The sequence below is a fragment of the Lissotriton vulgaris genome, chromosome 4_1 (genome assembly GCF_964263255.1).
Source record: "Lissotriton vulgaris chromosome 4_1, aLisVul1.2, whole genome shotgun sequence".
In the NCBI taxonomy this organism is placed as follows: Eukaryota; Metazoa; Chordata; class Amphibia; order Caudata; family Salamandridae; genus Lissotriton; species Lissotriton vulgaris.
In genome coordinates this window covers 886,236,434-886,259,342 of record NC_141691.1, presented here as the reverse complement: position 1 = coordinate 886,259,342, position 22,909 = coordinate 886,236,434, and positions in this window count along the sequence as shown.

Sequence of the window (22,909 nt, the reverse complement as noted above, 5' to 3'; positions counted from 1 at the left end):
AAAGGGTCCCGTGTCCTACCTGCACTTGGATGTGGAAGCAGGGGGGAAGAGGACTCGTGGGTCAGGACGCCTGGGAATTGGTCCGGAGTGGATGGGTGGAGCTGCTCACCTTCTCTAAAATACTAAATGGAAAGGAGCGGTCAGGGTTATAGTGCACAGTACCCCAGCGGTTGAAAGCAATAAATGACAGAAATTGGGAAAAAAGATATATATATATAGTATCATGTCCTACCTGCGCTTGGTTCTGACTGCGGGTAGACGGAGAGGCCCGGGGAAAAGTCCGGAGGTAGCAGGGGTCGAGACTCTCCTGCACTAGACCGCTAGATGTAAAGCGGAAAATATTAACAGGCATTCACGGGCCCTAGCTGGTGTGTGTCAAAGTCAGGGCTTTTTAACTTACTCGAGCGGGAGCTGCATTCAATCCATTCCGCTGCCGGCATCGTCTGGCGTGTAAGTGCGCGGGCCGGCTGCGGTGTGTTTTACAGGGGAATGGGCTGGAACGGCTCAGGCCATGGAAATCGAGGGCGGACAAAGAGCGGACCCAGCAGTGTCTGGTACTTGTAGTTCCGCGGTGTAAAGACGAAAAAGAATATCCATGTTGAGAGTAATAATAATTGGAATTCTCCCGCTGCATCAAGAGAGTTCTCTTTAATAATAAAAATCACTGCCCGGGGTGCAGGGATGTCACTGCCATGTTGCAACCAATATTTACTGCATTGGCATATGCCCACGATGAGGGGGATCTAGCCTGGGGAGCTGCTTGCATCCAAAAAGGGTCAAAGGTCAGGCATGGGGCAGGAATTGCCATCTTCTGCGGACCAGTGGAACGTCATGGTTACCAGCCTTAGCAAGGCTGTTAAAACTTAGTAGTAGGGAGCCTGTGATGCAAGTGGGTGAAGGAGGGGTATTGGCAGGAGCAGGGAATTTGGGGGAAAGAGCGACAGCCAACCATCAGGGTGAAGAGGCCGCGTGCCATAAGAAAACAGTGAGCACAGTGCAGCCAACAGTTCCAGTAGCAGCTTGGGTGGTGGCACATCAGCCCCTACAGTGGAACCTATCAGAGGGTTGCCCACAGTTTCAAATGCCCTGTAAACAGGGGAGAAAGACGAGGAGGTGACCACAGTTAGCCATAAATATGATCAGGTGCTCTTCCCTTGGGATAAGGTGGGATTCCACCTGTCAGAGGAAGTGAGGGAGAAGATAAACAAGCATTTGCAATGCAATAGGTCTCGCATTAGGAAAGTATGAGCTATTGGTATTGTAAATGACACATTTTTTATTTATGTGTTGGTTTTGAAAATAGCTACATTAATAGCCTTGTCATTTACAATGCCAATACTTTTAACTTTCACAAATGTGACACCTATAGCATTTATAATGCAATATGTGTTGTATTTACGTGACTTAGATGTATTGATATTACAAATAACAATTGCTTTGAATTTTTTTAATAATTAATACTTAAATAAAAGTTATTGTAATTTATAATGGCAATAGGTTAAACTTTTGTAAATAACTTTTGTGAAGATTATGTTCAGTGTATTTTATTGTGACAAAAATCCAAGAACAGAAGTGAAATATTAACCTCTTTTTGTGACATTTGTAATAAAGCTTGAAACATTGAGAGAACATATTTGAACCAGTTGTTGTTGAATGGTTGCACAGATTGATGCTGTGGTGGCGCTGAGTGATGATGTGGTTGCGACGAGTGATGCTGTGGGTTGCGACGAGTGATGCTGTGGTAGCGCATAGTGATGTTGTGGTGCCCCTGAGTGATGCTGTGGTGGTGCTGAGTGATGCTGTGGTGATGCGATAGATAGAGTGTAATTATGTGGTGTGTAACTATGTGGCACTGAGTGGTATTTGGAGTGTATGTTGCATTGAGTGCAGTGTAATTATGTTGCGTGTAATTATGTGGCACTGAGTGGTATTTGGAGTATATGATGCGTTGAGCGCAGTGTAAATATGTAGCATATAATTATGTGGAACTGAGTGGTATTGTCTGGAGTGTATGTTGTATTCAGTAGAGTGTAATTTTGTGGTGTATAATTATGTGGCACTGAGTGGTATTGTTTGGAGTGTATGTTGCATTGAGTGCAGTGTAATTATGTGGCGTGTAATTATGGGGCACTGAGTGGTATTTGGAGTGCATATTGCATTGAGTGCAGTGTAATTATGTGGCGGGTAATTATATAGCAGGTAATTATGTGGCACTGAGTGGTATTTGGAGTGTATGTTGTATTCAGTACAGTGTAATTATGTGGTGTGTAATTATGTGGCACTGAGTGGTATTGTTTGGAGTGTATGTTGCATTGAGTGCAGTGTAATTATGTAGCATATAATTATGTGGCACTGAGTGGTACTGTGTGGAGTGTGTGTTGCGTTCAGTAGAGTGTAAATATGTGGCACTGAGTGGTATTGTTTGGAGTGTATGTTGCATTGAGTGCAGTGTAATTATGTAGCATATAATTATGTGGCACTGAGTGGTACTGTGTGGAGTGTGTGTTGCATTCAGTAGAGTGTAATTATGTGGCACTGAGTGGTATTTGGAGTGTATGTTGCATTGTGCGCAGTGTAATTATGTAGCATATAATTATGTGGCACTGAGTGGTATTGTGTGGAGTGTATGTTGTAATCAGTAGAGTGTAATTGTGTGTGAGGGTGCAGAGTGTGTGAGAGTGCAGAGAGTGTGAGGGTGCGGAGAGTGTGAAGGTGCAGAGAGTGTGAGGGTGCGGAGAGTGTGAGGGTGCGGAGAGTGTGAGGGTGCGGAGAGTGTGAGGGTGCGGAGAGTGGGAGTGTTGCAGCGTGTGCGGAGTGTGTGAGGGTGTGGAGTGTGTGAAGAGGGAGCTGTTTTGAGGGCACTGGAGAGGAAGAGCAGCAGAGGGAGCTGTTTTGAGGGCACTGGAGAGGAAGAGCAGTAGAGGGAGCTGTTTTGAGGGCACCAAGACAAAGAGCAGCAGTAGGAGCTGTTTTGAGGGCACTGGAGAGGAAGGGCGGCAGAGGGAAGGAACTGTTTTGAGGGCACTGGAGAGGAAGAGCGGCAGTAGGAGATGTTTTGAGGGCACTGGAGAGAAAGAGCGGCAGAGGGAGCTGTTTTGAGGGCAATGTAGAGGAAGAGCATATTTAAATAAGCCAGAGCGGGGAATTAATATGCAATAGCTCATTTCTTTCAGTTATTTTGGGTCCCATATTTTGCATGTTCCAGTGCTCAAATTAAAGACAACTTCTGTCCTCGTTACATTATATTGAGCATTGAGTCTCTCAAAAAGGCTGTGTACACTGCAACTCCAAAATAAGTCAGGGTTCTGAGCAACATTTCATCAGGGTGCCCCAGCTAAGACCAGATGGGCCACAAACATGTCATACTGCCAGATTATCACATAAAATCAATTTAGCTCAGTGTATTTCAATGGAAATCGTGAACAAGGTCATTTGTCATGCAGAACATATGACACGCACAACCTCCACTGGTCCGATGGTGACATCAGACTGGTTTTATGGAGAGAACAATTTGTAGTGCCTCAGTTCATCTGACAAAAACTATAATAAAAATTGTTCATATGTTTAATACCTGTTTTATATGACTAGGGCACGCTAAGTCAAGGACCAAACAAATTTTATGACAGATTTAGAGTGGCAAAAAAATCACCTATCTCTCCCCCCCAAATCAACAATCAATGGGACTTCATGACACACACAAACGGTATTTAAAGACCACGCAGACAGACAGTGCATTTCCTGACTCCTTCGGACATTATTCCCCTTTGTTTGCTCTCCAGTTTTACCCGTGTTTCTCAGCCCAGTCGAACTGGGTTATATATGGCTCTACATACCACGTAACACGTGAGATGCTGGACGTGGTTGGTTTTTAGCAAATAGCCACTCATTTCATTCTGGGACCTATAGTTTCTTGTTTAACCTGGCAAGAAAGTACTTAAAATCCACGGCCCGTAAAGTGCTGTTGCGCTACTCGGTAGCTATGGAGTTGTTATGATAAACCCCCGACATTGAACAGTGATATTCTCTAAGAACCAACTCGATTGGTCAATATTTTACATTGAGCTGGATTAGGTGGGTCCCTCCTTTATTTGAGGTACATAACGCTTCCAACACCACCACTGCTTACAAAAAGTCACTAACAACCTTAATTAACACGTACGCCCCTCTTCACTTTTATGAACAAATACAAAAAAAAACACAACGTGTGACGCCCAGCGCGAAACGATGTACCTGCTTTTCACAGACATACTGCCCTACAACCAGATCCACCCCTCCCCTCCCACTGCCGGGAAAGTTATGCCCACCTTAATTTCACAACAAAAACAAAAAAAAGCATTGCTTTACCTGTCGAATGGTCCTTGCAGTCTCCCTGTGTGCGGCGAGAGTGTCTGACAGAACCCTCTGCCCTCAATGAGAGTGGCGTTACTCGGCACTGGGCTGGCATGGCGGCGGGAGTCCGTGGTTCTGGAGCAAGGAGGCTACGAGAGAGGTCAGTGTCAGGGCCCCGCACACAGCCCGACAGGGTATGAGGAGGTGTGAAGACCCCTCTATCCCGCCTACGATCCCTGGAGCTCCGCCCGAAACTTGACTTGTCTTCAGCACATGGCGCACCGGGATCCTTTACACAGCGTCCCCCTTGCACAACCGATGAGCACCGGCAGCAGCTCGGGAATGAGGGGCAGGTATGTGAGGCATGCTGCGGGGACGGGGGGCGGAAGGATGGTGCACCCAAGAAATGTGCAGCATCAAATTAAACTTAATGGGCAGAAAGCAGATACTGTAGACAATTTAAAATAACCCGCATTTAAAAACAAGATGTGCGCGCGCACTCCTGAAAACGAAACCTAGCGTGGGGGCGGGACTTCCGCCTTGTGCACGAATCAGCACCCACGGAGTTCCTGGCACGAGTAGCAGTGGTGACGCGGCGCTCCCATGCCCGAAGGAGAGCCCCGCGGAGGCTACAGAACACCGGATTGGCGGTAAGTGGGACTGTATTCGGGAGGGTGGGCGGGGGGGCGTGTGTGTGTGTGTGTGCGCACGTGTGTGTGTCTCTGGTGAGGTATGGGGGGGAGCGTGTGTGTACGCAGTGTGTGTATGCAGTGTGTGTGCACGTGTGTGTATGCGACGGCGGGGGTGGGTTCTCTGTATGTATGGGTGCGTGCATGGGTGCTCGTGTGTGTGTGTCTGAGTATGCGCATGCGTGTTGCATGCAAGCCAAGCAAAAGCAGGGGCTGTGTGTACGTGTCTGCGCAAGCGCGTCTGAGAGGCGCGCTCCCGCGGTGAAATCTGGAAAGGAAAAGCGCGTGGCACATTGCTGTCCACATTCCCAAATACGGGCAACATTAGTTGTCTTGCTGACAGCTTTCAATGCTTTTGCATTAAAAGCTAGGTCAGCTCGACCTAAAAAGGGAGCATATGTGGATATTTGTGTACCTTACCATCATTAGGCCAACTGGGGAGGAAAAGAAGGAAAGTATGGACTGCACTCATAAAGTAAAAAAAAGCCTAAGGTTGAGGAAACCATCATGAATTGGATTAAGGGTTTCAGTATTTATCAATCTGCGCTGCTGGAGAACTTAGAAAGATAGTTGGCAAATATGAAGAGTTTGGAGCTCAGCTGGAAGGATTATGATAAAGCATTAAGGTTAAAGAAAGCCACAAACAAACTCAGCCATGTGTTAGGAACAGGTGGATATCAATTATTGTTTGTGATGCATGATGTTGAAAAAAACAGAGGATTATGAGCAATCACCATTTCCGGCCGCAGAGGGTCGTCGAACAGAAAGGGGCATGAATCATCCTAAGCCACTGTGCTATACAAAGTGATTTTTCTAAATGTTTTCTGGATCATTATTATAAACGTATCGAAGAAATACTCATCAGTGCTGTTCATGCATTAGTGTTATTAGGTGTTGAGATCGGTTTTTATTGAAAGCAGCTGCTATATTTTCCTTGAGTTTCCTGCTTAGAAGTAAGTGCATGTCGATTAGAGGAGCATTTATTAGATCTCTGCTTGGGCCGCTAGACCTAAGTTCCTCCGCATGCATAATTTCTAACTGTTTTAATGTATTACAAGTTAATTTCAGATTGTTCTGTTGAGTTTTATTTGTGTGATAAATACACTGTTGAGTAGTACCCCGTATATAAGCTTTCATTGTGTCCCATACAATGGAAAGAGAAGCCGCATTATTATTGGACCGTAAAAACTGTAAGGGGCAGATTTATGTTGGACTTGCGCCACGTTTGCGTCACGCAACGGCGGCGTAAACGTGGCGCATCCCTGCGACCCATTCACAACGTGACGCATCTGACCAGATGTCAGATGCGTCACAAAAGTGGCTGAGTGAGATTTCACTCAGTCACTTTTAGGCCAATGCTGCGTCAAAACCCTGCGCCTGCTTGAAGCAGGCGTAAGGCTTGACGCAACATTGTACAGATAGGGCACCCCCGAGCCTTGCTGGAGCTGAGTCTACACAATGAAGTAAAAAACATGATAGAAATATACATAATTGTTCGTACATTTCTTTTTGCCATCTTTTTCAATCCTCAGTGTTAATGTTTATCGCTATTAAGCTATATATTTAATTCATATCACTTTGATTATACCACTGGAACCATTGTTTTTTGATAGCATTGTAAATGCGGCGCACCATGGGTGGCAGAGTTACGGAGCACAATAACAGGCGCATCCCTGGGGATGCGCCAGTTATTGTAAATCTGCCCCAGTGTATCTAGGAAACAAGAAAGGTTGCTTGTTCTTATCTTTGACTGTTGCCTAAAAGCTAATCAAAACAGAGTTGTGATCAGAGGTTAACCGTGGGCAAACCTATATTTGAGCAGTTACTAAAGTACTATTACTAATGAATCCAAATCTATTCTTAAATAATGTTGATGGGGCGCAGAATAATATGTATAGCCTGAAAGAGGGGGATGTGGTGTCCGCCATACCTCTGTCAAACCATGAATCCGAGCTAGTTCATAAATTGACTCTAGAACCCTCCGCATTCTCGGAAAAGCAGACCTATTAGTTGAATTGATGCCATAGTGTAAAGTGCAATTAAAGTCCCCTACAATAATTATTTCTCCTTGCCTGTCAAGCAGATCTAGCATTAATTTCTTAAAAAGGGTAGGATCATCTGAGTTTGGACCATACACCGCACAAAAAACATTTTTTTATTATAAACTTCAAGTTGTGCCATGGCCCACCTACCACCTGGATCGAAGGGGTTTTAAGTTTTTTTGCAGACTAACCTCTTATCCTTAAGGATAGCTACCCCTCTAATTGCTACACCCTGTGAGGTACAGACAATTGTTTCAAAGCCTAGCTGTTTGAACAAATCTCTATCCTTATTAGCCAAGTGTGTCTCTTCACGAATTACCAAATGAGGTTTATGAAGCTTAAGCTCTTCCCTAACCAGCAGATGTTTAGATGGCGAAATCAGCCCAGCTACGTTCCAACTAATACACCTAACTCTCCCCATTATGAGGCACCTCACAATTCAGACTATGCATAGCTTTTGCCTTTCCCCAGACGTTATTCCTTAAGAATTTTAGAGAAAAAGAAGTCCAAAATACGAGCATTAGAAAAGATAAGCTCACTACATAAAGACATTGAACATCACAATTTATCAAATTGTTTATACCTGACAAAATCTGTACCCCCTGTACTTTAAAACCCCAGTACACTCCTGTATTCCACAGTTGAACCCCAAGACAATCAAACCCAACCCTAAGGTCAGGAACCACCCCCCACCCACCCAGTGTTCAAGAAAAGGAATCACCCCCACTAACCCACTGTCGTTCTAAGACAGCCTAGAAGAGCAGCACCTTCAAGAGCCTCCCTATTATAACTGATGACATAGTAATCCAGTAAGATATCTTAGAAAAGTAGAAAAAAAGAAAAGTGAGCACCACTCAAATGTCAGAAGTCCCAGAAGAAAAGAAAAACTTGAGATGACAAATTGAGACGCCAATAGATATTGTCTATTCCTGTAATTCTTTGGAATTCTGCTGCATTCTTGAGAGTGCTAGCTTTGCCTCCTGGTCTGAATCATAGATCTGAGAGCGACCATCTTTTAGAACCTTCAAACGAGCCGGTTCTTGTAGATAGAACAAGGCACCAAGTGCCTTCCAAGAATCAATAATCTGTTGCGTCCTCCGTCTTTTGTCCATGGTAGTTTTACATAGATCCGATCTGGCCACAATAGAAAATGATTCAACTATAACCGGTGTAGTAGGTCGCGCTTTAATAGCAATAACCTGACGTAGTAGAAAGTTACCTACATAGATGAGCATCAGTTGTGGATGACGTAAGTTAGACTTTTCTGTTTGATTGAGAAAAATCTGCAACCTGTGGGCATGTGGGCATGTACTCTTGACAAGCACCAGGATACCCGTAAGGTGGCAGTTTGCGCTATATAAGAACCCAACCAAATACATGTTGGATTTGAGAGTCCCAATCCCAATCAGCAAGATCAGGGAAGGCCTTCTGAAATACCTGGACCATATAGGCCCGTGGATCAAAACCTTCCGGGACCCCAAATATTCTCAAGTTATTCCAGCGTTGCGAGTTTTCCAAGTCTTTGATTTTCCCTTGTAAAGCTGTAAGTCTCACCAATATGAATATGGGGACCAGGTTGGAAGGATTTTAACATATCAGATTGCGGATAAAAAAATCTAAAATGGGGATAGACGCAATAAAAGGTAGAGATGGACGGTCACATACATCCCCTGATTCAGTTTTAGAAAATTTTTCTCAATTGTATATGGAGCGCTACACTCTCCTCAGTAACATAGATACAAGTGCACTGGCAGATACTTACAACTTAGGGAACCCTTTTCTCTCGGTCTAGATGCAGCGGACTGTCTTCAACAAAATATTACTGATGAAGAAATAACATCTGCTATAGCAGTGCTGCCTTCTGGCAAGGCTGCTGGGGGAGACTCTCTGCCAATAGAATTTAATAAAACCTTTAAAAATGCTATTCTTTTGTTACTTCATGATGTTATACATCAGATTGGGGAAGGCATGGAAACTCCCAAGTCCTGGGATATGACGAACATTGTTTTTTTTCTTAAAAAGGGGAAATCTGCAGAAGACTGCAGGTCTTACCTCCCAATATCCCTAATTAATTTTGATGCTAAAATGTTTGCCAAAATATTGGCTAACAGGTTAGCACCCTCCATGCTGGACCGTTTATCTGATCAACAGCATGGGTTCATAATGGGTAGAGATACCACTGCCCACATTAATACAGCCATACCAGTGTTTGATATTGCTAATAGGACATCTCATAATTTAGGGATGGTCCTCTTAGATGCTGAAAAAGAATTGACTGAGTCATGTGGAATACGTTATGGGCAAAACTAATTAACAACGGACTACCAGGCCGCTTTTTAAAGTGGATTTGTGTACTATACATCAATCCACAGGCTAAACTTCAGCTCCTTTTCCGATGCGTTGTGGTACCTGGCAGGGGTGCCCACTCTCACCCTTGCTGTTTGCTTTATATATAGCGCCATTTGGTAAAGCACTAAATTGGAATACTCAAATTATTTCCTTTAGCAATGGGATGTGTCAACTTGAGGCTATTGCGTATGACGATTATATTGCGGGGTTCACAGCTGACCCAGTATCAACATTGAGTCCAATTCAGTAAGAAGCAAAAACTTTTAGTCACTTCTCAGGTTACAAACTTAATTCCCATAAAACTCAAATTCTCCATAACTTGGATTTGCCTACCCCTCTAACTGGAGGCTGTGCTGTTGCAACTTACTTGGGGGTTCGCATATCTGCTACTATTGAACAAATCTGGAGACTTAATATGAACCATTAATTGACTCGGTTACACAAAAATTGAAGAACTGGAATAAGCTTCCAATAACTATTATTGGTAGGACTAATATAATTGAGAGGACAATTTTTCCTAAGTTTCTATATTTGTTCCGAGCTATCCCTATACGTGTCCCCAACTACAATTTAAAAAAATTAGAGGGTGCCATCAGCAGTTTTATTTGGCGCTATAAGCAAGCACGCCGAGGGATATGCTCTTTTAAACCTCCCTATAAACTGGGTGGATTACAACTTCCTGATTTCAAACTTTATTTTTGGGCCTCATTCACAGGGGGCTTGCAAAGCTTACTAACTGATAAACAACCATATTTTGGCCTCTCTTTGGCATTGGGCACAGACAGCAAAATGTTCTTGCATAGGATTAACGATCCTAACTATTATAAAAGGGTCAGTTTTAGGGATATGGGGCCTCATTTATGAGCACTTGCGTCACTTTTACGCTGCCGGTGCGTCACTTTTTGTGACGCACCAGTGGCATAAAAAAATGCACCTTGTTGCGCAATATTTACAAAGTGACGCATCTAGGTAGATGCGTCACTTTGTAAACCCCTGCGTCACATTACACCTGCACCAGGTATAATGTATGCAAAGGGGGCATATTGACGCAAGAAAGGGTCGTAGAAGTGACGCAGTGAAATCTATGATATTTCACTGCGTCACTTCTAGGACGCCGTTGCGTCAAAATCTTGCGCCTGCCTCACAGCAGGCGTAAGACTGACGCAGGCCCTTTCACATGGGGCTTGCCCAATGTGAAAGGACGCACTGCTGGAGTTGCGTCACTTTTGTGACACACTCCAGCAATGCGTCACTTTTGCGCTTACAGATATGTCAGAAATACTGACGTATTTGTAACTCCTTGTGCAATGATGCGTCATAATGTAAATATGACGCATCATTGGTGTCGCAAGGAGGGCGCAGTGAAAAGTGACGCATCGCTGTTTTCAGGCAGCGATACGTCACTTTTCATAAATGAGGCCCATGGTCCGCATATGGCATAACATTCTCGATTAATGGTCACTTACTTTCAAAGATCTCACACAGCATGACTACTTTAAACTATGGAATAATCCAATTCTCCCAAGCATATTTCAAGATATTACTGCTGGTGGATGGGCAAGGTGTGGTATTGAAAGGCTCAGTCAGCTCTACAACACAAATGGTTTTCGCACTTTTGTATCATTACACTCTACTTTTGATCTCCCACAACAAATCGCAGAAGAGGGGGCAGAAGAAGGAGTAACTATGAAGTCAACTTTGACAGAACCAATACAGTCAACACAACCATTACAACCCTCACAAGCAGATAAGAGCACCCCGATGGCGCAGTAAGCTGAAACAGAGGCAGACACAGAGCTACAAGAGGATGTATCGGGGCAGCATGACATGGACCAGATGGGTGCAAGTAAGACAGGAAGAATGATGGAGATGTGTATGGACAAAATGATGGACAAAATATTGGGGGAAATTAGAGAAAAATTTTCAATATCAGAAGGAAATCAAAACAAAATCCAAGAGGTTGTTGAAAACCTAGATCAGAAATTAAATCAAATTAGGGGTGAGAGTTACAGCTGTTGAAAACGAACTTGGATCTTTAAGTAAAAAGGTAGATGTAAATCAAAGGGAAATACAACATTTAAAAGATAGCGAGAGAGCTATTAAAGAGAAACTTGAATCTTTGGAGAACCAGGGAAGAAGAAATAATCTCAGAGTGTTGAAGGTTCCCGAAAATTTGGAAGGGTCAGATATTAAGGCTTATGTCGTATCTCTCCTAGAGGAGTTTTTCCCTTGGACAAAAGACTGTGATTTGACTGCAGACATTCAACGAGTCCATAGGGATCCATTTAGGAAAAGCAAGGAGAGAAAAGCCCCGAGGAAAATCTTAGTAAACTTCAGAACCTACTCCTTGAAAGAAAAAATCCTAAGCGAGGGACTGAAAAGTGGAACCCTTAACAAGGACAACTGGTCTTTTCGAGTCCGATTAGACATATGCAAAGCCACAGAGGACAGACAATGGGAACTGGGCAACTTATGCAGGAGCTAAAAGCATTGGGAGCGAACGTGCAATTGAAATTCCCAGCGGCCTTGAGAATAATGTGGCAAAATAAAATGCACAACATAAGGGAGCCAAAAGAGGTAGAAAACCTCATTCAACAAATAAAAGACCAAATCGAAATTGAAAAAGCCAGTAAGGAGTAATGCAGGTAGGGACTCTTACCTATGTAAAGACCATAAGAAGGACCTGGAAAACCATATGAAAAAAAAGGAGAAAAAGAAAGAAAAAAAGAGAAAACGGCTGTAGCGGGATATCAAACACAATATAAACATCTATCTACTAAATATAAAGTAAATATTGGGAGAAAAAAAATGGGAAGTGCTTGCATAACAAAGAATAAAACAACTGGTGAAACAGAGCACGAAAACGGGTGGAAATACCACCTGAAAGAAGAAAAAGGGAGGCTTCCTCAGGGTGGGGATTTCGAATCACACTGTATTACAAATATGCAAACATTAATTGCACACGGGTGGGGAGCAAAATAGGGAAAAAAAATGAAAAAATATCCTCAAAATTGGTAAATAAAAGGAATAGTAAAGGAGTCAGACGGTTGTCTCAATCTCAACCCCAAAGCAAGACAATAATCCATACGAAATGGCAAGAGAAAAGATTGTAAAGATTCTTTCATGGAATGTTAATGGGCTTAGAACTCTCAAAAGGAGAAGAAGAATTTTGGAATACTTAAAAGAGATAGAAAGTGAGATCATCATTCTCCAAGAAACCCATCTTGTAAGGCCCGAATGGACTCAAATGGTAAAAAATCTCCACTGGATCGGTGCAAGCATGCACACCTCACAAGACTGCAATATAAAAGGGGTGGCAATCATTATAAAAAAATCCTTGAATGCTAAATTGGAATCCGAAGTAGTTGACAGCAAAGGAAGATGGGCGGTGGCTAAAATCAGGATTGAGGGCTGTATACTCACGATTGCGGGATATTACGGTCCGAATATGGACGACCCCGCGCCTCTTCAAAAATTATATTCAGAACTTTTGACATCTTCAGCTCCGATTATTGTAGGAGGAGATTATAATATTATAGCGGATCCTAAAACAGATAGATTACCCCCAACAAAACAAATGAATTTACCAAAAATGAGGGAATGGCTAGGGATCTATAAAAAAGATTTAAACCTGGAAGACATGTGGAAGTTAAAAGGAGAAAAAAACTACCCGTATACCTTTCACAATAAGAAATTAGGCCATAAATCCAGAATAGATTTCTTCCTATTGAACAATTCTCTCCGGGACAATGTTAAATGTATCGAACATCTACCAGCACATTTATCAGACCACTCGGCAGTACAGTTAACTCTCTTACTACCACAAACACTCATGCCTCCCAGGTGGACTGTTGATCGATCGATTCTCAAGGATGAACAAAGTGTGGACCAGCTCAAAACAACCTCCCTTCACTATTTTGCAGATAATGCTGTTGGAACGTCCAAAAGAATAACGTGGGATGCCGATAAAGCGGTAATAAGAGGTAAATTACTTAGCTTGGGAGCATACAAGAATAAGCTAAAAAATTGGACATCAAAAAGATGGAAACAGAAATTAAAGAAGTAGAAGTACAACTAGGGAGTGGCACATCTCTAGAATCAAGAGAAAGATTAGAAGAGAAGAGTCGCAAACTAAAAGAGAACTTGGCGGACTATCTGGAGAATATAGTTCAAGATAAATGGAAGAATAGCAAATTAGCAAACTATGAGTATGGGGAAGGTTGCAGAAAAATGTTAGCCTGGAAAATGAAAACGGACCAAACTAGAAATACTATATTAAGTATCCATACTCAGGATCAATCATCAACTTGTTCAGACGATGTCTCAATAAGGCAAGAATTCTCAAACTTTTTTACCACAATATATAGAGAAGATATAAATCCATCGGATGAGGATATCAAGAAATACCTTGAGAGTGTACCCCTTCCAAGCTTGACGGAAGAAGAAGTGGATTCCCTGAATAGTGAAATCACACCAGAGGAAGTAAGAACTGCTATAAGTAATCTAAAGAGAGGAAAAGCTGCGGGACCTGATGCGCTTCCTAATGAATTTTACATAGCATTAAAAGAACCACTAATCGAGTATCTAACAGAAGTAATGAATAAGACCTATTTGGATCACGATAAGATACCCGATTCATGGAATGACGCAACGATTAGTATTATATTAAAACCAGGGAAAAACCCAAAGCTATGCGAGTCTCACAGGCCGATATCACTACTTAATTGTGATTACAAGTTGTTCATGAATGTAATAGCTAAAAGACTATCAAAAGTAATGTCGAAATTGATTAACCTGGATCAGAAGGGGTTCATAAAGGGCAGACAAATTCAGGAAATTACACATGAGCTAATGGCAGCAATCGATGTTGCTATCTGCGAAAAACTACCCCTAATGGTCATTACGCACGATGCAGATAAAGCTTTTGATTGTGTTAATTGGGCTTTTCTAAATATTATCATAGGAAAAAACAACTTAGGGAGAAATTTTGGCCATATGGTGAAGGAAATTTACACGAACCCAAGAGCGAGAATAGCAGTGAATGGGAATCTCACCAGTAACATCGAGATTCAGAGGGCTACTAGGCAAGGTTGCCCCTTGTCTCCGTTGCTTTTTAACCTATATATCGAACCCCTAGCCTGCTCTATCAGAAATCACCCACTTATAACACCCTATAAATATCAAAACTGGTCAAAGAAAGTAGCATTATACTCAGATGACCTGATGGTGTTCACTGATAATTACAACCTCTCAAAATCAGCAATTGATGATACAATGAACAGCTTTGGCAAGGTTTCAGGATATTTGATCAACAACAGTAAGACAGAGGCAATGAGCTGGAACACTAACCCAAATTCATCTTTCACAAAGGACAAAATAAAATATCTAGGTATCACTATAACAAAAGAGTTGGAAAAAATTCCACAACTAAACCTAAATATAGTGGCTAAAGAAATGAGAAGACTCATCAAAACCTGGTCAGGTCTACCGTTATGCTTTCTGGGCAAATCCAATGCAATAAAAATTACAATCATTCCTAAATTCACATATCTCTTCAACACCATTCCGTTAGAGTTTAAAAAGGAAGCCCTTAAAAAAATACAAGGAGAAATATTTAGTTTTATCTGGTCAGCAAAAAGTACAAGAATATCATGGAACAAACTCAGGAGAAGAAAGGAACAAGGTGGAATAGCAAACCCTGATGTACATGAGTATTACAGATCTTTTCAATTTAAAAATTATAGAGTCATGCTAAGGGAACATCACGCTTACCCAAATTTTCTACAACATTTAACGAAATGAGAAGACCACTTCCTCTTCAAATTTGGTCATCCAAAATTTTTCAAAAAGTAAAACCGAAGATCTTAAACAACGCTGTTAAACTTTGGAGCCAGATAAGAAATGTAGTAAAGATACCATATTATAGCAATATGGTCCCAATATGGGACTCCCCTGGCATGCCGGAATGTTTAAAAGACTCGTTATCTAGGCCACTTAGACAATCAGGAATTGAAAAATGGGGACAACTTCTGGTTGAAAATGCCTTAATATCTTGGGAACACCTGCATACAATCACAGAAGGAAAAGTATCAAAGTTCAAATGTTATCAATTGAGTAGCTGGGCCAACACCATCCCAAAAGGGGCAATAGACATGGGCAACTTCGAAGAAGAAATGATAACAGAAACCCCAATAAAAAAGGAAGTCTCGAAATGGTACTGGGCTCTAATTGAATCTGGAGAAGAGGATTTAATAGTACCGGAAAAATTATGGAGAAAAGACCTACCAAACGAAGTCATGGATCTAAAGCTAATTTGGAAAAAATCAGTAGAAAAATGCTGGTCATGTGTAAAGCCGGCAGCTCTAAAAAGAAACCATCTTTTTTCTATTCATAGAGCATACTGGACCCCAAAAAGGCTGTCAAAATTTAAAGGCGCGCCGGTAAAATCATGCTGTAAGTGCGGAGAAGAGAAGGTGAATGATATTCACATGTTCTACTGCTGTCCAGCACTTGCGCATTATTGGCAAGAGATTGGTAAGACACTAACAGCGGTAATGGCAACGCCTATAACTGTAAGTACGCTTTTAATTATTTTTGGGATCCACTCTACTACCCAACCAGGCATGATAAGGCTAAGTAAACACCAAGAAAGTTTAATATTTGCTCTGATTTTGTTAGTACGAAGAGAAATTTGTATTAATTGGCTAAAACCGGTACCACCAACCCATGAAAACTGGCTAAGTTCTGTAATAAAAACCTGCAGACTAGAAAGAATAGGGAAACGCTCTAAAAGATCGCTATACTGGGAGATTTGGGAAAACTATATCACTTCTAGATGACAACCTAAAACTTTTTTTTTTTTTTTTTCTTTTTTGATATATTCCAATGATTAAAGCGGAGACAATAATTCCAGGCAGGATTTGAACTCTGCCGAGTAGCCTTATAGGCAAGCTCTTCCCAGGAACAACGGAATTATTGTGTACGATAAAGGTAAACAGGAGTAAATTGACTGGTCATAATCAACATTTCGGGAAACTCCCCTTGGACCATCGATAGACACTTTGGGGCAGTGAAGGTACAGCTCTCGCAAAAACCGTCAAACTCCCAAACACCTTCCTATCTACATATTCGCAATATGAGGGAAAAAAAAAAGAAGGAACAATCTTTTTTTAAATATTTACAAATTAGAGATTATTTTTTGAAACAACAGCGAGTGCAGCTCCCTCACTCCCAAGAATTATTGACATACTTTTTAAATCTGTCATTTAAAGCTAGAATTAGTTCGATATATCTCCAACTCTGCCGTTTCAAGGGCGATGACACCTGTCTGGCCTCCAAATCTAGTCAGACGTTAAATACTATTACGGATGCTTCTGAGATGGTTTCTGCTCTGGACACTTTAGATAATTCCATTCACTCTATAAGTTTAAAGCTGCAACGATTTAGAACCATCTGTATGCTTTATTACACTCCTGAAAGGATTAGTAAATGATAACAAAGATGGCGCAGATAGATCATGTTGTCCTAAATGCAATCCTGTGGAAGCTAATATTCTCCATATGTTCTGCACCTGTCTTATGTTGTATTTTTGGGAGAAACGTCACACAATACATTGCTCAATGCTTGGCTTCAGATCTTTCCCTTACTAACAATTAGTCCATGCTAGGATTTAAGGAGAGTGAGAATCGTGCCATGAGAAGTTTTTTATTCATTGCACTAGTTGCTGCCCACCTTCGTATTGCAAGAGTATGGAGTATGGCTAACCCGCCGTTTTAGGTCTCGACTATTCTATCACGTAAGTGATAGATGTCGAGATTATAGAGTTGTAACCAGGAAAGCTAAACCAGTCTGATTGTGCTGAGTGCATGTGCCCGTGCACGCGCTTTCAATTTGGTCTCCGAGCCGCCTGCCTTGCATCATTGCTTCAGACAATGCTGAGAACTTCACTTCAAAGGCATCCGCTCCCCTGCCCCCTGCTTCACACTGCAAAGGAATACGCCCCCGCCCCCCGAATGCCGAGAGCTATCTTTTTCAAAGCTAGTACATTTTAGTTTACTTTTAAATACTTCTCAGAAGGCATGGTTGCGCATATGCGGATCACTGAGATCATGGCAGCACCTTTCAATCAGAGAATGGTCATTTGTAAGTGATATAAATTTATACGTACACCAGAATTCTGTAATCACAATTTAGTCTCACTCACAGTTTGGCAGAGTACTCAAGTTTTTTGTTTCAGGAATGAGTAGTTTATTTATTTATTTGTTACAACGCGTTGTTTGTATTTTGAATTATCCATTTATAATGCAACATTACTTGAACCAGAATGCCAAGAGATGCTCGTGAGTGACACGCTGCAGCTACAGAGCTCTGACACAGAATCCTGACTTGATTGTACTTACCAATAATAACTTAGCAGCAAAGATAGCATAGGCAGGGGAAAATAACATGCCCCCCTTACTACTGTGAAGCCGGGTTTTGTTTAACATGATTAATAGCACAAGGCTATTTAGTGTCTTCTTACAGTTGCCTATGGTAAACGTACAATAGGAATCCTCCTTGCTATCTTTGAAGTACAGTGATAACATACCAAGTACTCTATATCATCATTCATTTGCTCGCAATGAGGCATTCCATACATCTAAGCTTCTGACTTTTGCGAGCTTCAGGAACAATAGGGAAGGAAGGGTTGAATGAAGACAATCTGTTGTCGGCCATTCTTACAATGCACCATTACCACTCAGCACCACCACAGCACCACTCAGCACCACCACAGCACCACTCAGCACCACCACATTATTACTCAGCACCACCGCAGCATCACTCAGCACCAGCATATTATCACTCAGCACCACCTAAGCACGACTCAACACCACCACAGCCTCACTCAGCACCACCACAGCACCACTCAGCACCACCACAGCATCACTCAGCACCACCACAGCACCAGTCAGCACCACCACAACATCACTCAGCACCACCACATTATCACTCAGCACCATCACAGCACCACTCAGCACAACCACATTATCACTCAGCACCACCGCAGCATCACTCAGCACCACCACAGCATCACTCAGCACCACCACAGCATCACTCAGCACCACTACAGCATCACTCAGCACCACCATAGCACCACTCTGCACCACCACAGCATCACTCAGCACCACCACAGCACCACTCAGCACCACCACAGCATCACTCAGCACCACCACATTATCACTCAGCCCCATCACAGCACCACTCAGCACCACCACATTATCACTCAGCACCACCACAGCATCACTCAGCACCACCACAGCATCACTCAGCACCAGCATATTATCACTCAGCACCACCACAGCACGACTCAACACCACCACAGCCTCACTCAGCACCACCACAGCACCACTCAGCACCACCACAGCATCACTCAGCACCACCACAGCACCACTCAGCACCACCACAGCATTACTCAGCAACTCCACATTATCACTCAGCACCATCACAGCACCACTCAGCATCACCACATTATCACTCAGAACCACCACAGCATCACTCAGCATCACCACAGCATCACTCAGCACCACCACAGCATCACTCAGCACCGCCACAGCATCACTCAGCACCACCACAGCATCACTCAGCACCACCACAGCACCACTCAGCACAACCACAGCATCACTCAGCACCACCACAGCACCACTCAGCACCACCACAGCATCACTCAGCACCACCACATTATCACTCAGCACCATCACAGCACCACTCAGCACCACCACATTATCACTCAGCACGACCACAGCATCACTCAGCACCACCACAGCATCACTCAGCACCACCACGGCATCACTCAGCACCACCACCGCATCACTCAGCACCACCGCAGCACCACTCAGCACCACCACAGCATCACTCAGCACCACCACAGCATCACTCAGCACCACCACAGCATCACTCAGCACCACCACATTATCACTGAGCACCACCACAGCACCACCACATTATCACTCAGCACCACCACAGCATCACTCAGCACCACCACAGCATCACTCAGCACCACCACAGCATTACTCAGCACCACAACAGCATCACTCAGCACCACCACAGAATCACTCAGCACCACCCAGCACCACCACAGCACCACTCAGCACCACCACCGCATCACTCAGTGCCACCCCAGCATCACTCAGCACCACCACAGCACTACTCAGCACACCACAGCACCACTCAGCACCACTCAGCACCACCACAGCACCACTCAGCACCACCACAGCACCACTCAGCACCACCACAGCACCACTCAGCACCACCACAGCACCACTCAGCACCACCACAGCACTACTCAGCACCACCACAGCATCACTCAGCACTACAACAGCACCACTCAGCACCACCACAGCATCAATCAGCACTACCACAGCAACACTCAGCACCACCACAGCATTACTCAGCACCACCACATTATCACTCAGCACCCCCGCAGCACCACTCAGCACCACCACAGCATCACTCAGCACCATCAAATTATCACTCAGCACCACCACAGCACCACTCAGCACCACCACAGCATTACTCAGCACCACCACATTATCACTCAGCACCACCAGAGCACCACTCAGCACCACCACAGCACCACCCAGCACCACCACAGCATCACTTAGCACCACCACATTATCACTCAGCACCACCACAGCACCACCACAGCATCACTCAGCACGACCACAGCATCACTCAGCACCATGACAGCATCACTCAGCACCACCACAGCATCACTCAGCACCACTCAGCACCACCACAGCACCACTCAGCACCCCCACAGTATCACTCAGCACCACCCTAGCATCACTCAGCACCACCACAGCACCACTCAGCAGCACCACAGCATCACTCAGCGCTACCCCAGCATCATTCAGCACCACCCTAGCATCACTCAGCACCTCCACAGCATCACTCAGCACCACCACAGCATCACTCAGCGCCACCCCAGCATCACTCAGTGCCTCCACAGCATCACTCAGCACCACCACAGCATCATTATGCGCCACCACAGCATCACTCAGGGCCATCACAGCATCAATCTGTCCAACCATTCAACAACAGCTGGTTCTAATATTTTCTCTCAATGTTTCAAGGTTTATTACAAATGTCACAAAAAGATGTTAATATTTCACTTCTGTTCTTGGATTTTCGTCACAATAAAATACACTGAACATAATCTTCACAAAAGTTATTTACAAAAGTTTAAGCTATTGCCATTATAAATTACAATCACTTTTATTTAAGTATTAATTATTTTAAAAAATTAAAAGCCAATGTTATTTGTAATATTAATACATCTAAGTCACGTAAATACAAAACATGTTGCATTACAAATGCTATAGGTGTCACATTTGCGAAAGTTATAACTATTGGCATTGTAAATGACAAATCTATTAATTTAGCTATTTTCAAAACCAACACATAAATGAAAAAAAATGTCAATTGCAAGACCAATAGCTCAAACTTTCCTAATGCTAGACCTATTACATTGCAAATGCTTGTTTCTTTGAATGGTTCGCTCTCATGAAAGACATATATGAGAAGGAACAGGCACTGGCCAAAACTAGAGCTACATGTACATTGCAAAAATCTAGATTCCCTAGATACATATAGTTACTTTTAATTATTTTTTTCTTTTGCTTCATATGATTATTTGCTATATGCATGCAAACAATTGTTGTTTATTTTTTGTTTACTTATTTCTTTTTTAAGTACCCTCTGTATTCAAAATGTTAAAAATAAAATTTTAAAAAGTGTTACTAGGTGTAGTGTATGTAACTGTGGGTTGGTCCTGAGGATGCGGCGAGTGTGTTGTGAAACACGTGTTTGCCCTTCTTGTCTATTCAGTCTCTTGAAGAACAAAGTGCACAGAATTTGAATCTTTACTATGACTCATTAATTGATTCTAATTGACTATAAGTCCTCAAAATGGAGTCTCTTTTATGTTCCTATTAACGTCAATGATGAGAGGTCCTTCAAAAGTCAAAGTCAGCAAAATGCCAGGGGCTTTCGTCATCACTGAGCTAAGTCGGGCAAGCTGAAATTAAGGAACCTGGTGAAGGAAAGCGATCCAGAAAGCAATTTCTGGCTTCTGTTTGAGCTGCAGCCATGGAAAGCAGTGACAGTAAAGGCCATAATGATAACAGCTCAGCGAGGTGATGAGAAAGTTACGCTGAACATTTAACATTTCAAGAAATTCTACAGTGAGATAGGCGGTCCCACAATAAATCCGACACGATGAGAAGAGGAGAGTTTTCAGCTGTCCCCATCATATTACTCACCTGCAGAATTCCCCAGTGAGGAGTGGAGTGCATCCCAAGAGAACTTTGCTGGGAGATGCATTTAGGCTGGTACCAGCAGCATCCTCTAGGTATTTGGAAGTGCAAGCAAATCCGCAAACCGGGCAACACAGGTAAGGTGTAAGGAATCATCCTCAATATCATTTGGGATTTAACTCCACTCCACAGCAATATGAAGACTCAGGTTCCATTACGCTGTCTGTGCGCCACTGTTACAGAAAACAGGACCGACCGCCAAAGGTGCGGCGGTCCTGCGGGGCAATCAAGATGCAACCGCCACCGTGGCTGTAGCATCCCGCATCTTTTGCATTGCAAGCAGCACCCACCGCAATGTAAAAGTGTCATGTCGTGCATAGACATGCACAATGTGACAGGCACCGCACGGTGCCTCCCACCATGTGCATGCCAATGGAGGGGGATACCATGGGTACCCCTGAGTGCACCCCCCAACCCCCCAACACCCCGGGAGGCCGCAACGGGACCCCAATGCAAAAAACTGCATGACTTTCCATGGTGGCATCGCAACCATGGAAAGGCCCTAATCCAGGGCACAAGTCCTAAAAAAAGAAGTGGGGGGACTCTCCAAGTTAGGCGTGGTCACAGGAAGTGACATCACGACAGGAAGTGACATCACAACAGGAAGTGACATCACAACAGGAAGTGACATCATGACAGGTGTGAGCAGGACAAATGCAAGGCAGGGAGATCTGTTGAATAGGATGGCTCCCATCTCTCCCTCTGGCTGCACCATCTCTCCCTCCACCTGCACCATCTCTCCCTCCACCTGCACCATCTCTCCCTCCGCCTGCACCATCTCTCCCTCCGCCTGCACCATCTCTCCCTCTGCCTGCACCATCTCTCCCTCTGCCTGCACCATCTCCCCCTCCCACTCCGCCTGCACCAGCTCTCCCTCTGCCTGCACCAGCTCTTCCTCTGCCTGCACCAGCTCTCCCTCTGCCTGCACCATCTCTCCCTCTGCCTGCACCATCTCTCCCTTTGCCTGCACCATTTCCACTCTACCTGCACCATTTCCACTCTGCCTGCACCATCTCTCCCTCTGCCTGCACCATCTCCCCTCTGCCTGCACCATCTCCCCTCTGCCTGCACCATCTCCCCTCTGCCTGCACCATCTCCCCTCTGCCTGCACCATCTCCCCTCTGCCTGCAACATCTGCCCTCTGCCT